A 12,537-nucleotide genomic window follows, 5' to 3' on the forward strand; every position below is an offset into this window, starting at 1 on the left:
CTTTGCAATTCCAATAATGATATGAGGTCATATACAGTAGCCACACACACACACAGTGAAAAATGCCTATCTGGCAAATAGTGCGCGCTGAGAATGGGCCGCTGTTATTCATGGCGGTATAAGGATTGATCCGACCCGGGCTGCCCGGCACCGCCGCCGCAGTCCGTTTATCAGTATCGGGTGGCGGGAGACGGAGGCGGCGGTGACATAATGGGGATGTTCAGAATGGACTTTGATTCCCACCAGAGGGCCTGGAAATAGCAGGCTGATGTCATTGGGAAGGAGGCTAATGAACGCATCTGTGCTGGAACAGCAGCTCGGACGCGACCGCGCTGATAGCTGAGAAGGTTGTGGTTTTTAAACACTCACACACACGCATATTATTCATATGCAAAACGGACTGTTAGAATGGTTATCCGCATCGCGGTGCTATGTAAACACAGACGGTAATCTGATCCTGCACGGTGCCGGTAAGATGTTTCCATGTACACAAAGTGTGTGTGTGTGTGTGTGTCAAGGTTAACACAATATACGCCCACCTGCATGGGTGGATAGTGGAAGCACTGATGTGGGGCTCTCACTATCCAATATTTTTAGAATTGATTCTCATATTGATTATTGGTAGAAAGCTAATCGCCCCCCTTACTTAGTTTTTTTTACTACTAACATGGATTTTATTCTCATTTGTGAAGGATGTATTACGATCCTTAAACTGCATATGTTGGTACTTGGCTGCCTGGTATAAATTTGGTGTGCAGAATTTGAAACAGCACAATGCTAAATGCTGAACAGATAGCAATCGTGATTAGCATCGGTGCGCTAGCGGTGACTATTTTAGGTCAAAAAAAACCTTAACTACCATTCAGCTCACTCATAAATCATGTCAAATCATATGTACATTGCACATCTACGAGTGTCTTAAAAATCAATTCCAGATGCCCCTCTGTTGTTTTTGGCAAAGTTTATTAGTGGCCCAGCTTTGCAATAAATGTCCATGTAAATATAGTTCCAAACTTTTTAATTTTGTTTGTTTGTTTGTTTGTTTTTTGGTCCCGGCGTAGCTTCAAGGCAGACATTGTGTCGACCTATTTTTGAAGTCGAATGAATTGAGTTATTTGATTTGCAGCTGCATATAATGTACTGCATTGTTGTAGCGCTTCAAGGGCCTCATTTACCTGCGCCCGCTGTGACTCAGCGGCAGATGGTCCAGGACGCCGCATGCCATCAGGAAATGATTTCCACGTGACTCAGCCCGTAAACGCGTTCACACGAACAATGAGATCGTACGAGGGGAGCGCAAGTGGCGCTACGAGCCGTTCGCAACGCTTCAACGGAGCTTTTGTTTGTGATGGCGAGCGGGCGGGTGACCGATGACACTAAAAACTACAAGAGGAACGGTTAGCGAAAACACCTTAGAAAATTAAAGCTGCAAATATTCATCATTTGGAACATTAAACATTTTTTGACATGCATTTAGTAGAAGGTTTCAACATTTAAACTCCCTCCTGACGCCAAAGTGTCCAAGAAGAATACATCATAGAGCATGACACAGTTCCTCTATTTTAATTTAAGGAGGATGACTTCATACATGACCGCATGCTTCGACATTTACACACACACACACACACACACACACACACACACACACACATCTGACCTCCTTCCATGGACAATTTAGTGTGAATTCAAATGTGTGAGAGCTTTAAGATCGTGTTTGCCTGCAGGCCTCCAGTCATTCAACCTTTAGTTTGCTTTAGAGTGGAGCTTCAAATCAATTCCTGTCTGATTTTTTTTTTTTTTTTTAAATAATAATAATAATGATACACTCCAATTAAAGAAGAGTTTAAAAAAAACTAAATAAATCAATTGAAATTTTACCATAATGCTCTCATTAAGCGGGGAAAATAAAGACGTAACATTCAAAGAACCATGAACCGGCGTCACGCTTCGGGGATGCAAACCAACAGACATTAAGATAACGTTTGGGTGCACTCAACCTGATTGATACTCCATTCCTTCTCTCCGTGACATGCGCACAATCACGGCCTACAACGAGGCGCTCTAAAGCGGTCGTGCTAATATAAACGAGTGCATTCCTCATTGCACCTGACAGCGTATACCAGATTGTTTTGGGGCTGTACAAACCTTTTGTCGCAGGGCGTTACCAGATGTGTACCAGAATGTTGTGCTGGTTAAAAAGCTTTCTCAGATGGACCTGATACATGACTACACTAGCGCAGCTCTCCATTGGAAGCCATTTCTTTTTGTTGCCTTCAAAACTGGCCGCTCCCCAAAGACAGGAAATTCTTTTGGTGGAGATCCAAAACCACCACCTCCCTTTTATTTTTATCATTATTATTATTGTTGTTTTGCTCCATCCCTTCACTATCCCGCTTCCCAGCCTGAAATCCTAGAAGGAGCGGTGCAGTGAGAACAGCAAGTAAACAAACCATCTTGCACCATTCCAGAAGAGCTCTGCCTTCAAATGCGATTTGTGGTCTTCGTGCTGCGCGTGCACCGCAAGCTTTGGTGGGGCGAGAGATAACGTAATGAGACGTGAGGTCACTTGTTCAACTCCCACAGGAGATAATGCTGGCACCACATAAACACACACACACACACACACACACACAGCTCGAGTTTCCCAGAATGAAAGCCACACACACACACACACACACACATGAATGTGGACAAAATGCCACATTTTCTTTTTTGTCTAACCCGCCCCAGCCCCCCAAAAACAAAGTCCATTCCTTCCAGTAAGTGTAATAATAATAATAATAATAATGAATGCTGGCAACTCGCATGGTCACATTACATCAACTTCTGCTAACGTGTCAAATCATTGACAGAAGCCCGTTATTGTCCGCACATAATCACACTTGCAAGTCAAAAAAAAGGCAGCCTATTCCCATTCGTGTCTGTTGATAAGACGCAACAACAACAAAAAAAACATTCATGCACAAGTTCCGGGAAGGCTCTTCTTTCCTCCCTGGGTGACATTTTGGGAAGTCCAAATGGGTACCAGTACCACCGTGTCTTGATGATAACTACAGAACAGGAAGTGGCACTTACCGCGACATGGGAAATGATCTAAAAATCAATTCAATACTTGTATACATATGAATACATACACATAAATACACTGAACCCCCCTTTATAGTGGGGGATACGTTACAGACACGCCGAGGACCGGTGAAAATCCGCAATATAGAGAGACCTTAGAAAAATATTACCCCTCCCGCACATTTTAAACGCATACAAACTTCTTAAAACAAATGTAAAGTTATTAAAACACACATTTTTAGTCATGTAATATTATGAGAAGCAATTAATTATATGAGCCAAAAGTCAGACTAAATAGAATGTTACAAGTGGTTAACATCTGTTGTTAAAATGTTACTTGACACAGTCAACCTGCATGACTGAACAGATTGTGTTCCGCTTTCTTTTCACGAGTGGAACTTCAACGGACGGAAGGTTGAAGAAACAAAAGATGCAACGTGTCGTCACGCCCGTCTACGAAAAGACAAAACTCGACAGGCAGCAAAAGGAGGGCACGGCTTTGTTGTGGCTGCCTTCTAATCCTCTTTCTGAGAAGCGCTGCCCTCAGGCATTATTCCCTAACCCTCTCCAGTGTACAATGTTGCACCGGTGATTTATTGCGGCACTGTAAAAACCAATACTGCTCGCATCTAAAGTGTCTTTCTGACAAATATGTAGCACAGTTACATTTTTTCACTGTGAGGCCAAGGTCAAGGCTGACTACGAATTCCCACACACTCGCCAGACACTTCATTAGGTACACCGGCACGAAATATCATCTTGACATCCAACACATGAGCTTTTTCAAAATGATGCTCTCATAAACATAATAAGCCCTGTTCAATGGAGACAGTTTGATATATTCATAATGTTTTGGTATGAATATTAACTTCAAAGAATATGTACCAAATGTCAGTGCTAGGACTTAACCTGCTTTACTATTATATTTAATTGTTTTTTCCCCCCAATTGTTTATTTTCAACTTGAGGTTCATGAAAGATGCACAATGAAAATTCAGAAAAGAAAAAAAACATCTTATCAAGAACTATATAACAACAGTGATTTATAAATGAAAATCTAAAAAAAAAAAAAAAAATTAAACATTTCCCATATTAGTACAAGATGATTCCAGGATGCCTAAAAAAAATAAAACATTTAAAAAATTAAAAATTACAAAGAAAAAAAAAAAAGAAAATCATTATTGCTTTCATAAAGAATTTCCCCAGGAATAAAACACCTTTACAACACACACACACCCATTCCATGTTATTGCATTTTAAGTATTAACGATATAGTATGTACATTATGTGACTTGAATCATTTTAAACGATTCATTTCACCCAGTCTTTAAATGATTAAATCATTTACATTGCAAAAAACAAAGCCTGCAAAGAATTACTCAGAAAAACAGGATCTTTTTTTTTTTTGTCCAAGTGAATACAATACGCTTCCGTTTATTACTACGAATGTGTGTTTTGTATTTTTTTTTAACAACAAACAACATGCGTTGAAAATTTTATTGAAACTAGCCAACTAAATAAAGCAACGCAATGCATCTCAGGATAGCTAGCAAACCACAAGAAGAATTTAACAATCACAACATATATTTTTTTTTCCTCCTTGTATTTATTTTGTATAAAGTGTTTTAACTTTTTGTAGAGAATAGTTGATTAAAAAAATAACTATGAAACAAAACCAAAAAACATTAAGACGGCGATATTACTTCCAGGTTTTTTGGCCAGCACTTGGCGCTACGCTAACATTTGGAATTAGTATGGTAATTATGGTCAGAAAAGTGGAAATTAGCCAAAAATATTTGGAAGTGTGCGTTTGTGTTGTTGCACACCGCTATTTTACGAGCCTCAGTCGTTTCCACTGGAGGAAGGCAGGGACTCCCGTTGGGGGCTGGGAGGGGGCGAGGGGGGTGCTCGGTTCTCCCGCTATGGTGCTTGGGCCAGCCAGGCGGAGGCCGTAAGCGAGGAGGAGGAAGGCGGGGGGGGACGCTTCTGGGAAGCAGCCTGGGCCTAATTGGAAGCGTCTCATGTGTCTCCACTTAAAACAAAACAAAACAAAAAAAACAACAAAAAAAGGGAGCAGGAGCAAGGATCCCGGCGCTTGCACACTCGGGCCTCCACCTGGGGAAGCTTCTACCCACGCACGTAAAACGTCTGGCATGGCGATGCCAAGTGGGTTTCTACTGCTTGGCATGGCGCCCACTACAGTAGAGCCTACAGTTATTCCACAATGACTGGTGCGTGGTAGTGGAATCTGAGACCTGGATTTAATTTGCCAGGTATGTACATAATAATAATAATAATACACAAGTCACAGCCCTCTTTTGTTCTTGCAACCACAAATAATAACCCTGAAGCTATTACTGGAACTTATTGTTCATTATGTCACTTCTGTTTCTTAAATTAAAGCCCCAATTCCAACAAAGTTGGGAAGTTGTGCTAAACATAAATAAAAACAGCATACAATGATTTGCAAATCATCTTCAACCTGTATTTAATTGAATACTCTACAAAGGCAAGCTATGTAATGTTCAAACTGATCAACTTGATTGTTTTTAGCAAATAATCATGAACTTAAGAGTTTATTTATTTCAGCAAGACAACGCCAAACCACATTGTGCACGTGTTACAACAGCGTGGCTTCGTAGTAAAAAGAGCGCGGGTACTAGACTGGCCCGGCTGCAGTCCAGACCTGGCTCCCATTGAAGATGTGTGGCGCATTATGAAGCGTAAAATACGACAACGGAGACCCCCGGACTGTCGAACAGCTGAAGCTGTACATCAAGCAAGAATGGGAAAGAATTCCACCTCCAAAGCTTCAACAATGAGTGTCCTCAGTTCCCAAACGTTTATTGAAAGTTGTTAAAAGAAAAGGTGACGTAACACGGTGGTAAACATGAGCCTGGCCCGGCTTTTTGGAAACGTGTTGCAGCCATAAAATTCTAAGTTCATGATTATTTGCTCAAAACAATCAAGTTTATCAGTTGGGACATTAAATATCTTGTCTTTGTAGTGTATTCAATAAAATATAGGTCAAACATGATTTGCAAATCATTGTATTCTCTTTTTATTTATGTTTAACACAACGTCTCAACTTCATTGGAATTGGGGTTGTAGATTAAACTGCCAAAGCTACAAAGCTACAAACACAAACACACACACACACACACACACACACACACACTCGTTCCTAGTACCATCGAAAACCATCGAAAATGTTTGTGTGATACAATTGACCAAAACTCTAAAATAGCAAACGTACACAAAACTTGACACACCCGTTCTTATCATCAAGAAAATAGCCCATTGGAAACAATTGGAAATGTCAGCGTGATATAATTTACTAGAAGTCTAAAAGGGGAAAATGTACACGAAACCTGACACACGTGTTCCTCGTGACAACAAATGTTTGACTGAAAATGACATTTTTGATCCCACATTCATATTAACAAGCCACAGCGGTGCTTGAATTTACAACATTCAAAACTCTAGAATATCAAATTCTCATTCCCTATTAAAATGAATAGAAATCCCATTAATCTGTTACAGTCGCACAAAAAACACCAATAAAAATGTTATTAATTTGTTTTTTAATAAGTAAAACAGCACTGTACAAGTACTGAACTTTATAGAGACATAGAGTAAACATGTCATTGAGTGGAACGTAAAGAATTAAAAAGTTTGAGGATCATGATTTCTTGCTTCAATGCCCATTGACGGTGTGCGCGCCTTGGCTACCAGGGGGGAGCATAATACAGACTACACAAAAAACAAAGAAGAATTTCACCACTGCATGACTCTCCAAAATTATGTAAAATGTGTCATTTTTTTCACAGTTACTTTACTCATCCAAAGTATGCAACAAAATGTCACAACGTTTACCAAAAATGATAAGATTGTCAACAATAGTGTGAGAGTGGAATTGTTTTATTTTATTTTATTAAAACAGAATTGGATTCCTGCTTTCTGAGTATTTGTTTCTGGTTTCCATGCGTCAGTGGAATGTATGACCAGGATTGAACGTGCCAAGTATGTAGGGATCAACACCCAAGTCCCAGCCCTCTTTGTTTTTCTTGCACCGACAAACGATAACCCGAGTACAATTCTGTTTTTATTATGTAATCCGCAAACGTTAAAGGGAGGTTACCGGACTCATCTTGGTTGTTGTTCAGAATCCAAATCAGAATCAGAATCATCTTTATTTGCCAAGTATGTCCAAAACACACGAGGAATTTGTCTCCGGTAGTTGGAGCCGCTCGAGTACAACAGACAGTCAATTTACAGAACACTTTGGGGACATAAAGACATTGACAAAAAACAATTGTGCAAAAAGATGCAGAGTCCTCAAGCACTTCGAGCAGTTCGAATGACTAATATTGCAATAGTGCGGTGCAATGACCATTGTGCAAAGGGCGCTGAGACTTCAAGGAGTGTATGCGGTTTAAAGTGACGAGTAGTGCGATCGTCTGGGACAATGTCGGTTGTGCAAATGTTGCAGATACTCCTCAATCAGTGTGCAAATGGAGCAGATGCTACTCTGGCATGAGTGGCCAGTATATGCAAATAGTGCAGCATGGCGAGACAACTACAGTGAGTGCACGAGTCATACATAATTGGCCCCACAGAAATGTGACAACGAACTCAAGTCAAAAAATTTCCAGCTTGTTGTAATGGAATTATAGGTTAGGTGTTTAAGAAGTTGATCGCAAGAGGGAAGAAGCTGTTGGAATGTCTACTAGTTTGCGTTGATCGGTAGCGCCTACCTGAGGGAAGGAGCTGGAAGAGCCGGTGACCGGGGTGCAGACGGTCCGAGAGGATTTTGCACGCCCTTGTCTTAGTTCTGGCAGCGTGCAAGTCCTCAATGGTGGGTAGGGGGGTACCGACAATCCTTTCAGCAGTTTTGATTGTCCGTTGCAGTCGGAGTTTGTCCTTTTTTGTAGCAGCGCCAAACCAAACTGTGATGGAAGAACACAGGACAGATTCGATGACCGCTGTGTAGAACTGTCTCAGCAGCTCCGGTGGCAGGCCGTGCTTTCTCAGAAGCCGCAGGAAGTACATCCTCTGCTGGGCCTTTTTGAGGACGGAGTTGATGTTGTTCGCCCACTTCAGGTCCTGAGAGATTGCAATTCCCAGGAACTTGAAGGTCTCGACGGTTGACACAAGGCAGCTGGACAACGTGAGTGGCAGCTGTGGCGAAGGATGCCTCCTGAAGTCCACGATCATCTCTACCGTCTCGAGCGTGTTCGGCTCCAGGTTGTGTCGGCCGCACCGCAGCTCCGGCCGCTCCGCTTCCTGTCGATATGCAGACTCGTCACCGTCCTCGATGAGGCCGATGACAGTGGTGTCATCTGCAAACTTCAGGAGCTTGACAGTCGGGTTCGCTGAGGTGCGGTCGTTCGTGTAGAGAGAGAAGAGCAGCGGAGAGAGGACACAACCTTGGGGCGCCCCAGTGCTGATGCTGCGTGCGGATGAGGTGGCCTCCCCCAGCCTGACCTGCTGTGTCCTGCCCGTCAGAAAGCTGTAAATCCACTGGCAGATGGCAGTTGAGACGCTGAGCTGGAGAAGCTTGGTTGAAAGGAGTTCAGGGATGATGGTGTTGAACGCTGAGCTGAAGTCCACGAACAGGATCCTCGCGTAGGTCCCTGGACTGTCGAGGTGTTCCAGGATGAAGTGCAGTCCCATGTTGACTGCATCATCCGCAGACCTGTTCGCTTGGTAGGCAAACTGCAGGGGGTCCAGCAGGGGACCTGTGACACTCTTGAGGTGGTCCAGCACGAGACGTTCAAAGGACTTCATGACCACAGATGTCAAAGCGACAGGCCTGTAGTCATTCAGACCCGAGATTGCAGGTTTCTTGGGGACTGGAATGATGGTGGAGCGTTTGAAACAGGATGGAACTTCGCACATTTCCAAAGACCTGTTGAAGATCTGAGTGAAGACTGGAGCGAGCTGGTCCGCGCAGTCTTTGAGGCAGGATGGGGACACATGGTCCGGTCCTTCCGCTTTATTAATCTTCTGTTGTTTGAAGATGCGTCTCACATCCTGTTCATGGATGGTTAACGCAGAAGTCAGAGGTGCGGTTGTGGTCGCGGGTGCGGCCGGGTGGATGTGTGGAGTGAAACTGTCCTTTCCAAATCTGCAATAGAAGGTATTCAAGTCGTCGGCTAGTGTGCTATTGTTCTCAGCTTGGGGGGATCGTCGCTTGTAATTAGTCAGCGATTGGAACGCACGCCAGACTGATTTTGAGTCGTTCGCGCTAAACTGTTTTTCCAACTTTGCTTCCATCCATTTTCTGTAGCGCTTTATCGTCACAAGGGTCGCCAGGCGTGCTGGGGCCCATCCCGGCTAACTTCGGGCGAGAGGCGTAGTAGACCCCGAACTGGTCGCCAGCCAATCGCAGGGTACGTAGAAACAAACAACCATTCACGCACACGTTCACACTTAAGGGCAATTTAGACTCTTAAATCAACCTAACACGCATGTTTTTTGGGATGTGGGAGGAAACCGGAGTGCCCGGAGAAAACCCACGCAAGCACGGGGAGAACATGCAAACTCCACACAGGCGGGGCCGGGAATTGAGCCCCGGTCCTCAGAACTGTGAGGCAGACGTGCTAACCAGTCGTCCACCGTGCCGCCTGTTGTTGCTTCCTCAATTGTAAATATTAGACATCTTTTATGTAAGGGCTCCTCCTTATATTAAGTTAAAATGAAAAAGTGGCAGTCCCACTGAATACGATTTTTATAACATGTCATGGAATTTTAAATATATTTAAATAACACTTTTTCATTTCGTTCTTGTCTATGTACAGTTCTTTCCTGCCAAACAAAGCACGCGAGTGACCCGGGGCGGCGACCCCCCTGATGGGACAAACAAAAGAAAAGTTGCACCCACTTTTCTTTTCTTCATCAGTTCGTCCCTGGCTTCAGCATTTGAATTCAAGTCACGCTTCAACTTTTGGGAAAATATGCTATCCTCTGGAAATAACTGGAGGTTGCAACAGAAACATAATGCACATTTGTAATTAGTATAACATTTTATTGGACAGAAAATGTTATTCATTCAGATTAATTCTTCCATCATGGAATTATTTTCGTTTGATCTCTCTCATCTATTATTTTAAGTGCAACTGACATCAGATAGCCACAGTAAGCAATCCGGACACGGGAGTTCATTCAAAACACATGACGCACGTTTCGTGCTCAACTCAGCAAACACAACTTAACGAGTCTCTTCATCTAAAAACAGAGCCTTACCGTTCAAGCTCCTGTCGAGAATTCAGTGCTGGACAATATCTTCCGTCGCAAAAGTAAACTTTACGAAGCCTCTTTGCCTATTTGGTACTTGCTAGCTGCTTTTTTTTTCTTTTTTTTTTTTAACATCCGGGTTGCTAACATCAGTCGCTTGGTGCGTCGCTTTAATGCTCCTTTATTTAATAAATACGTCAACGATACACTCGAATTTAGCGGCATCGCTGTGACGTCAGACGTCGCATCCAATGGAGAGGAGTTGGCGGATTGATTTCAAAGTATAAGCAATAATACATAGACATGAATAGAAAACATTAGCGACGCTAGCTCGGATATGTCACGTGCCTACGTAGCGGCCACGTTGGTGGGGGCAACGTTCCTATCAATGTGTATTGAAAATAAATCATAACTTACTCATTTGTCAGCCGGTTTTCATGAGGTATTCACTGTTTTGTCAACGTCAAAGCATGGGCTATTACTGCAGAACATTTGAAGGGGGAAAAAAAGAGCCCAAAACCTTTTTTTTTTTTATTTTATTTTTTATAAATCTTAGTCTCTTACCGATGAAATATTACTCCGATTTCGCTTGTCGAAACAGTACAGCATCGTGTGCAACCATATGCAGCACAATGTGCTGGTATCCTTCTTATTATGGGTTTCGTGCTGACCACAAACACGGAATGCGCTGACACTATGCCGCCATTAGCTTAGCATCGCCATAGGCACGCTGCTCGTAGGGACAAAGTGTCAGCGCGGGTCGTATCTCCCGATTGTTCATAGCTATCAAACAGAGGCAGCAATTACCACGTGCGAAGTTTGCGAACCCCCCCGTTGACAAATATATTCACCACGTAATAAAATGTCATTTATAGTTGCCGTGTACACAGCATTTTGTACAGCACAGATACTACAGTGTAGAACGTGAAGATGGAGACCCCATGTGGACAAAAATAATACCTGCACCTCACATGCATATTTGTATCGGTATTATGTGTAACACTTTAAAATAGATATATACAAAATGAAATAACTATATGTTCACTACTTTGCAGATTTTCGTCTATCGTCGGGGTTCTGGAATTTAAGCCCTGCGATAAATGAGGGACTAGTGTACAGTAGGCCTACCGTCTTTCAGCTCACATTTGTAAATTTGTCCACTGGAGCAGTGATTCCCCACCAGTGTGCCGTGAGCGCTCTTCAGGTGTGCCGTGGGATATATCTAATTTCACTTAATTGCTCAGAAAATTCTTTATTTCCAAGAAATAATGTATCTTTTATCATCTATTTATGCCAGTGAGGCAAAATGACAGACAGAACAAATAAATGCTCTTCTATTAGATGGCAGGAAGTACACAGAGTAATGAATGTATCCACTTTTTGTGACATTTTTGTTTGTTGGTGTGCCGTGAGATTTTTCAATTGTAAAATATGTGCCTTGACTCCATAAAGGTTGGAAATCACTGCACTAGAGGGCCCTACATTTCACTCATTCAAGGCATGCAACAAAATGTCACACCTTTTTCTGTTTTGCACAACTAGAGTGCCTTGCCTCATGTGATAATAAGCATGTGGCACTATCATGAGATTTTCAAGTACATAGTGTTCAACATCCAAGTCCCAGCCCTCTTTTGTTTTTCTTCCTCAAATAACTAATACACCAAATTGTTACCCTCTCTCTTTATGTAATTGCTGCTCCTTAAATTAGCCCAAACTGGCAAAGTGACACAAAACCTGGCACACTTGATTCAACTTTTATCTTTATCTTTTGTTAACGTGGCTTTTGAGCTACAATGTGTCTTATCGGTTTTTCCACCAGATGATGTTACATTTCCCCCATTCAAAGCATGCAGCAAAATGACAAAAGGATAAGCGTGCCACAATTTTGTCGGTGGATTTTTGCCCAGGATTGAATGTACTAAGTACGTAGTGTTCAACACCTAAGGACAAGCCCTATTTTGTTCTCTTGCACCCAAATAACTGCCACCACAAATTAGAATCCTGGTACATTTTGTGCCATTCAGATTTTTTTATGTAATCCACAAAAGTTAAATTAAGGCAGCTGGACACTTTTTGGTTGTTGTGGCTTTTTCCGTCGCATGACAACATGACAAGTGGCCGCCGTCTTTGTGGAATTTTCTAAAAACCATGGAATGGGCACTTAAAACCTCCTACGTAGCACATAAATTCAGGAGAAAACAATTTATTGCCCAAGTAGATGAGCCACTCTACT

The sequence above is a fragment of the Phycodurus eques genome, chromosome 16, assembly GCF_024500275.1.
Source record: "Phycodurus eques isolate BA_2022a chromosome 16, UOR_Pequ_1.1, whole genome shotgun sequence".
In the NCBI taxonomy this organism is placed as follows: Eukaryota; Metazoa; Chordata; class Actinopteri; order Syngnathiformes; family Syngnathidae; genus Phycodurus; species Phycodurus eques.